This window comes from Ceratosolen solmsi, unplaced genomic scaffold (genome assembly GCF_000503995.2).
Source record: "Ceratosolen solmsi marchali unplaced genomic scaffold, CerSol_1.0 scaffold53, whole genome shotgun sequence".
NCBI lineage: Eukaryota > Metazoa > Arthropoda > Insecta > Hymenoptera > Agaonidae > Ceratosolen > Ceratosolen solmsi.
Genome location: NW_011948441.1, coordinates 225,349 through 234,977, shown reverse-complemented (window position 1 = coordinate 234,977; position 9,629 = coordinate 225,349).

The following is a 9,629-nucleotide window of genomic DNA, read 5'->3' as shown; positions in this document are numbered from 1 at the left end:
TTCATAAAACTTTTGATATTCAGCTCTTGCTGCAGCTTGCTTACCAAGTTGGCTGTATTATGCATTTCGCCCTAGCTGTGTCCTGATATCGTCCTACCCATCCTTTCCGCCTTAATCCTTGATTATATACGTCACTGATCTACTGGTCAGTATGTCGATCACTTTTATAGCAAAATTATAGGCGTTTTGTAGTATGTATTACTTAATCATCATAACGAGCGTATCTATGAAAATTAGTAATATTTAAAAAAAATATTTTAACGGCACATGTGTAAATAGAGCTATTATTTATTATAAGAAGTAATACAATCAATAAATATTTTTATCATTGTCGATGATTATTTGCAAAATTTGAAAAATCTTGATATCGCCAAATATAAAAATAGCCGAAATTATTATTTAGGGTACTTCAAAATCTAAATTTAATTTCAATCATTGTCAATTACTTCTTTCAGATTGTCTTCTTCGACAACAATACTAAAAAATAGATAGATACTAAATTTATGTATATTTGTAGATAAATTTTTCAAGTTGTGTAGGAATCGCTTTATGCATAGTTATACCATTCTTCGTTTGTTTTTTATAGCGCATGAATTGTGACTAGGTAGGTGCGTTTCTAGTTAAGTGCAGCAGTATATGTATTAGACTACGGTATAGACTAATTTAAAAGAATTCTTTTTCGTCCGCTTGCTTGTGCGAGTTAAATCCTCTTTTCGTAATATTCGTAAGAAGCTGCGAATTTAAGATCGTGGAGTCATTTACACGAAATCAATCAGAGAGAGAAAAAGGAACAGAATATACGACTTCTTTTTTTCAACAGCTTTAACCGTTTGTAAATTATTAACTTTACTTTTAAGTTACTAACAAATGAGATAGTCAATATATGTATAAAGACGATCTTAGTTAAAATTAAAAATTTTCTCGTGTTTATTATTAATCAGAAACTTTACAAGTTTGATTACATTACTACGCTAAAATCGAGAAGAAATTTGGCTTATTGCGATTAGAATTTATATTGCTGAGCGATAAAAGCAAAAAGTTATTATGCCAACGATTCTATCGCAAATCAATATACAATAATTTCAAATGATGTGATATATCTTACTGACTTCAGAGCCAATTTATGAACTCTGCCGAGGACGAATTCGATATATATTCCACATTTTATACGAATAAGTATACTTTGACTGCATTTAGAGGTATATTATTTATGTATTTTAAAAAATTTTTTTGTAATATAGCTTGCAATTTTTTAATCATAATTTTTTTCTTAATTATATTTTTGAAAATAGAAATACAGTTTTCGATTAAAAAATTGAATCGGGCTCCAATAATATTATTTGAAGTTTACCCATTTATTATAAAATTCATCTAAAACGATTCGATAAAGTTAGAGCACTAAAGTAAAATTATAATCAGCTAAAATTATAATTTAATAACAAGCAAATCATTATGTCCTGGTAGTTAAAAAACTATAAAACTTTTTCTTAAACTATAATCTTTATTCAAGTTTACTTAAAAAATAATTTTCAATCAATTACTTTTTAAATACTTAATGTATCGTATAATAAACACATCGTGTATCCAATAATAAACATATTTCTGTTTTATTAATGCTGTAAGTTTTATTTCACGTATTACTTCTTTTTATTTAAAAATTTAACGTAAATATAAATAATTTACATTATATTTTTTCTATTATTTAATGAGTATAAGAACAGTTTATTTTGGTCTACTTAGACGCCTTTTCTATAAAAATATTTGGAAAATACTTATTTGTAAATATCTAATTAAAATAAATTCTCGAATTCTAATTAACATCGATTCATTCGAAGTTTAAAGTATCTTTCAATTAAAAATGTCAGTATTTTAATAGAGCACTTCGTTACTACTTTTTCTCATGCATTAATTTCCTAATATAAACAATTTATTATTCAGAAATACAATACATTAAGTAAATAAGGTTATTAAAATTTAAATTCATATATTTTATGCAACACATGAATATTAATTATTCATAATCGAAACACCAAAATGTAAGTAATTGTATATGAAATTTGAAATCATTTTAAAGTAATCTATAAGAAGAAGCTAATATTACAAATATTAAACTAACTTGAAGTTTAATTTGAAAAAACTATTCAAAATTCAAGTTACTGTAAAAGCTACTTCATAATCGAATTGCTTTTTATAATTGTGATAATTTGACAGATTTACCAGTAAGCGTTATTAACCAAAATTATGATTCAATATAAAGTACAACATATAATGGTATAAATCTATCCAAATACCAAACAATTTTAATCAGAGCACAAATATCATTATTGCATGTTTAGAATAAATTTTTCCAAATCTTACTCTCAATTCATCTGTAAGATATTTTTAATTTTATCTATTTTGGTTTCGTATTAAATGCTAAATATAAATTATTTGAAATTACTAATATCGATGTTAATATTATACACGCGTATATACTTTACTAGAGAAATAAAAAAATATAAAATTGTGAAGTACATTAAATTGAAGTACTATAAATTTCAAAATTATATAACTAAATCAATACGTAATGAAATTGATGAAAAACAGTTGAATAACGAATAACATAATATATAAATCAAAACAATAAAATATAATTGAATAATTAAATTATATATACAAAATCAACTGAAATATGCAATGTTTTTACGAGACGTCAGAAAATTTTCTGTAAAAATACAAACATTCAAATCTTAATTATTTTATAGAGATTATTTAAATCAATGGATGTTTTTAAATAAAATATTAAATAAGCAAATTAAGAAAGTTTAGCTAACATTTATTACCAAATATTTACCTAAACATAATGTTTTCGAACTGAAGCATAAGTATATTTTCGACTTTAGAAATTATTAATTTTGACTAAAGCAAATTCAATTGTATAAAATTTTAATATGTAATTTAATGCAAGGACATTAAAAATAAAATTTTTACATATATTATAAAATATAAATAAACGGAGTCTGTAGAAAAAAGTAATAGCTCCATTTTAAAGAATACTTCGTAGTCACTCTATAGGATAAAAACATTTTAAATCAAGTTGCTTTATATTTTAGCAAGCATTGTTCTTATCATTGCCAGTAAAAACTGCACCATAGTAGTAAACTTTATCAAAGTAAAACTAATTGAAAGGTATAAGCATTTGCTTATATTCGTTATTAGATTGCTATTATTATAAAATATTTATAATGCTTGGTTGTTTATTTTAAATAATTTCTTTGTCAATTTATAACCCTTGGAAATTTTGCAATATGTGTAAAAATATTTAAAAAAAATTAGATTTTAATGATATAATATAAACAAAATTATTAATGTATATATTCTAAAATCAATATCGCTTGTAGCTTATTGCTTTAAAGCTAATCTTTAATTTATATATAAGTATATCCATTACATACAGTTATATTTGAAAAAGTTCTATCGGGATTAGATTTTACACGTTACTATATGAATGAAAAATATCTGTAAATACTTCAAAAAATCTTTGCAAACGCAACTTTTTAAAAATTTATAAACCCTATATACTTTACAATAAATTTTTCAATTCAATAGGAATTCAAGCTATTAAGCTATTTCACTTTCATTTGTTAGATTTTAAACATATAATGATAGTTTTGCTAATATAGTAAAGTGCAGCATTAACGTTCCATATAATATAATTTAAAAGAATGTAAAAATTATATCAATAATTAAATTCTTTCAAACTCAAATGCAATAATTTAGTAATAAATGTTATAAAATCTTCATTTGACACGATAAAATAATTTTATTAAGATTATATTTTTAATAAAAAAAGATTATTAAATTACGTTTAAACATAATTTATTATGCTGCGAGTATTAGATGATATTTTATATTTACAAACAGAAACGGTTGTATTTAAAGTATATTTATAAATTTTTCATGTTTAGAAAATACATTCGCAATCTAGTAGAATCTTCTTTTTAAATAAAAAATATTTTTTTTTAAGAAAAATTCTTTTCGTTTTATGTATAAAAAGATATAAATAAATGCATTATTTAATAAAAATAAGAAAATATTGGCAAGTCGTTTTTCGCGAAATGCTGTTTCATAATTATCAATAATACATTCTAGAACTTTCTTTTAAAAAAATACATTTGGTTAAATTACAATATTTTCAAATTTCACATGTATTCAATTATATCACAAATAAATTATCACACGAGGCATTAATCATTAAACAAGTGTAGCTTGATTAGTTAAATGATTATAACTAAACAAACTACTAGAGTGCTTATGTAAATATATCATATACTTTTGTATTTAATAGAATCTACTAAACAACTTAATGATTATTTTAAAATAATAAAGAATACACTACTTAATTAGTATTATTCATTCTAGTTCGTTTATCATATCAACTTGTATATTATAATTCAAGCTCAATTGATTGTCTAAGTATTTAAAGAAAAAGATTATCTAAGTATTTAATTTATTGGTTTCGTCAAATATATTTTCTTTTCGTACACAAAATAAAATATATCTAGTATTAATTTAATTACAACTATATAATTGTAAACATAAATATAAACTTAATGCTGATTTACTATATACGCATATATTCATTTAATATGTATGTTATATTCCATATAACATGGATATTCGTGCATATACTGCGTTTTATACAAAAAAAATATTGAGCGCAAATACAATACAAATACAATGTATATTAGTATTATAATACTAAAAATAAAAAGTCACAATAATGCACAGTCGTATATATTTATTATTATCTTTATATTTCTTATTATAGGGTATTTAAGTACAATATGAAAACATAATTAAAATAGCATTTGTATAGGATAAAAAAAGGATTTATACATATATTAAGTAATATACAAATTTAACTCGTGCAATTGACTACAAAAAACATATTTACCGATAAAAAGTACAACAACTTATTTGAACTGGCATTAAATAGTTTGTGTTGCAATATAAAATTGTTTTTCTGATAAAAATAAATAAAAAACTTTTTAACAATAAAAAGGATAACCACAAACATACACAAGTATTCATTAATAAAAAAATATAAAAATAAATATTTTAATTTTTAAACGTTTTTCATTTAGTTATTTATAAAACACTTATAAACACTTATTATATTTATATAATTTATATTAAAAAATTTTATATTAAAATGTATATACATAAATGACTATTAATATTGATTATGATTTCACGTATATTTTCATATAATAGTTTCACAATTCATATTTAAAAAAATTTCTTAATGACCAGTGAAAATATGATAATTATGAATCTTATTATGTTTGCTAGCATTATTGTATATATCGTGAATATTAAAATTCGAATTAATAACTATATTATTATAGTATCTTTCTATTTTAATTGGTACCTGTTCCTTCTTTCTAAGATAAAAATCAGTAATAAAATTAATGTATAGTATTTAATATGTATAATTATATTTGCATATAATATTAAAACTTTGTTAGGGCTGTTTGTTAAAATCTCTTAGCATGAACCAGTCAAATGTTCTCTAGTTTCTGTATTATAAACCAGTTGAACAAGTAACTCGTATCTATAATATTTGTACAGTGAATCTCAATAATATGATCTTTTGTAATATTTCTTCAATATTTTCAAAAAGATGCGACTAGGTAGAAAAACATAATAGAAATGTTTGCTGATTTTGGTCGTATCGATTTCAATTAGAGTAAAATGTTTTACATCATTTAATTCAACTATAAATATAATAGTATCTATTTTTGTTTTTATTTTAAGAAGAAAGTCCGCTCTTAAGACCAATGATATGTATGCAATTAAATAACTGGTAATATATGATTAGTTGTCTGCATTATACGTGTCAGGAAGATTAGTACGGAGTTAATCACAAGATTTTTTACACTATTGCACTGGACATTATATGTTCAACATGTATTTAGTAACGTAATTGTATGTATATAAAAAGTGCTCTCGTAATATACAAAGCAGAGTCGATTTGTAGCAGCTTTAATATACGTTCATTAGGTTAACTCAATACGAATGTTGTCCACTAAACTAAACAAAAATATCTTTGTTGACTTATTTTTCAACCCCACATCAACTTCAGAATAATTTTTTGTAGTATTTTTAATAATTTATATTTTTTATATTTTTTATAATTAGTTACATTTATATAAGTAAATATATTTATATAAGTAATCATATAATTAAGTAGTTTTAATTTTATTTAAAAGAAATTGTAAAAATTTTTTAAATATTGAGAAGTTTTATTTCAAATTAAGGAAATCCTTCTAAATCAATAAGCTTTCACTAAGATATAATTATAAAATATTTGAATACGTATTTGAAATTTTTTTTATACAATAAACTAAAAAGAATATTGAATACATAGTTATCAATATATAATAATATATAACATTAATATAATTTAAGAAGTTTATTTTATTTAATTATAATTTGTTGATATCATTAACATTTTAATTTATTTAATACTTTTATTACACTTTTTTTAGAATATATTATTCATATATTTATATATATTTTATACAAGTTGTAAATTACGTTAATAAAATGACATATATACATAGATGTAATATTTATAAAAATATTCAATTAACAAAAATGAATGAAATGAATTTTACATATCAAATTTATTTTAAAAGAGAAAATGGGAATATTTATTGTAAAGTTTGTGTAACTTGTAAAGTACATACTATTTGTTAATTAATACGGAAGCTTACCTACAATTTGTCTTAAGTAGTAATTATTCAATAATTTATCACATTTTCCTAATTATCTATTTGAACGCTTTTAGTGTTTCACATTTAATATATAATTGAATATATATATTAACTATTTTTGTACATGTTGCTAACTTTTGGTCGCATTATTCTTAAACTATTTAATTATTTATAAGAATGAAACTGCTTATTAATATTCTGTGATTATTAGTAAAAATAAAATATATCAATACATTTAATTGTTTCAATTTTTGTTAAAAAATATTTGTTGATTTCATGGAAGTGCAAGTTGTTTAGTAAAAATAATGATTTTTTAAATACAAAATTATAACTTCATTATTGTTGAATAAATATTTCGTATAGTTAAAACAATTATATTTTTGTCTTCGTAGATCAATTTTTTTTAGGTAAGCAAAGATATAATTCAAAGTGAAATAATCGCCGTTAAGTTAAAAAATATATACTATCCTTTATACTACCTAATTTCAAAGCAAAGAAATACCTTTTTCGTCAAGCATTGAATTAATTCCTTGTTTTTCAATAGTAGTATGGCAGTATGGAAGGTATACAGCCATTTCTCGACTGTCTAAGACTTTTTCCTGTTATACCGAGTAGTAAAATTTGATGGTTGCAATAAAAATGCTTCACGACATGTATTTCTAGTACATTTCTATACTAGTTGACGAAATCTTAACTGATTGAGTACAAGAAGAAATTAAAAATTTATGACACTTATCAGGGTGTTTATTAGATTGAAATACAAGTGTAATATCAGACTAGATATACTTTAATTTAATGAAAAAAAAATTTTACTTTTTTTCCATGCCCGTCTGTTATTGTTTTTGAAAATTTTACTGTGCGTTATAAATTGACACTTTTGAATTTTTATGTTTTTTGCGATCTTATAAATGATTGCCTCATATTTTTTTTACATAAATCTTATAAAAATTTTATGTTAGATATAATATTATATATATTGTATTATAATGAATAATTTTTTTGTATTTTAAGTATATTTTAATTTTTTTAGTAAAAAATAATAGAAAAATGGCATAAATTTATTATAAATCAATATTATTGAAAGTACAACATTCTGGTTCTTGTACAATTCTATCAAATCTACAATGTAAGACGAATGAGTTCGTCATGCCTTATCTATTTGATCGTTGTACTATTATAATAAGGCAAATGGCGGATATTTTTTCAAGATTTAGCTACATAATTTTATATTTCATACTTTTACTTAATTTACGAATTCTATGTATAATTTCTTTACTTTTTTTGAGTAATACAGCAGACTTATATAAATACAATTTTTATAAATATTCGAAACAAAACGAGTATAATAACATTATTTTCATTTTGCTTTCTTTATCAATGGATAGTAATTTTTTATTAACTTAAACGCATTGGATTGAATATATTTAAATAATTGATGTAGAAATAAATAATTATCATTGATTACGTTTATCCATACAATAAAATGTAATTATAACAATTAGTCGATAGTAATTCACAATGTACAAATTACTTTAAAGCTATATATTATAATTTTAATATTTCAAAAATAGTGCACAAGATACGAGAATAATATTTTAAACGCTTAAGGTGTTGACTGGTAGGTGTCATGCTTATCAAAATAATACGGATTTCTTATGTGAATGTTTAAAGAATACGTATTACACGTCATTTATAGTTTAAGCCAGCACACGCATGTGATACCAATCAGTACTCTTAATGATTATCAAAAATTAGTATTCAGGTTATTTAGTGTATTTTCGTTGCGACGTTGATAACGAAAATAGGCCCCAATCTAATTTATCTCTTCTCCGATTCTAATCCAGAAGTATATATATTTCATTTATTATTAAGATATTTTAATTCTTCCTTTTTATATAAGAATTATGATATTTAATGTAACTTTCATTAAATGATTGGATTATATAATTTTTTTTTTAATAAGATATTATTTTAATAGAGAAAAAACGAGTGAGAGGATTATATTGTTTTTAAATTATTGATTTCCATACAACATGACCAAATCGAAGCAGCTTTATGTAAAATATGTAAAACTGTTATAATATAAACTTCTTAAAAAACTAGTGAAACATAACAGAGTACACTGAAATTCTTTTTTTTATTCAAAAGGCTCGCGTATATTCACCTTTATTTTCAATTTTCAAAAATGGAAACTGATTTCTAAATAAATTAAGTTGATTTAAGAAGATTACGTCTACAAAAGTTTTTACTAAATGCTGATTCAACAAGTTAAGGATTAAATCATAATATACTTTGTGCAATAAATTATACATTATAACATATTTTCATTATAGCATAATAGTACAATATATATTATTATAAAATAATGTATAATATAGAATATATTAGAATTGTAATTTATTAATGGCAGAAAATGTAATAATAGTATTTGCATAAAAATATCCTAACGTTGTCAGTTATCATACTACGTGGTAAATACATTAAAATTTGAAACAAAACAAAATTAATTTTAGTCAATTTACTGTAAAATCTTTTAAAGTATAAATACTTATTTCATTTATTCGAAAATGTTAATATTAAAAAAGTAATAATAAACATAATATTAATAACACTTAAAGTAGTAAGGTTTAGTAACAAATTTCGTTTGATAAATATCTAATTTTCTATTTCTTGTATGAAATTTAAATTTTATTTATCGTGATAAATATTGTTAGCTAAAAATCGCTTATAATAAAATAATTTCAACTTGTGTAACCCATTCATTTATTGAAGCCTTTATACCGTGTAATAAAATATCTTAAATTTACGCGAGCTGGGACATTGAATATGTATTAAAAATGTGAATTAGGAACACTTTTATGAATTGTA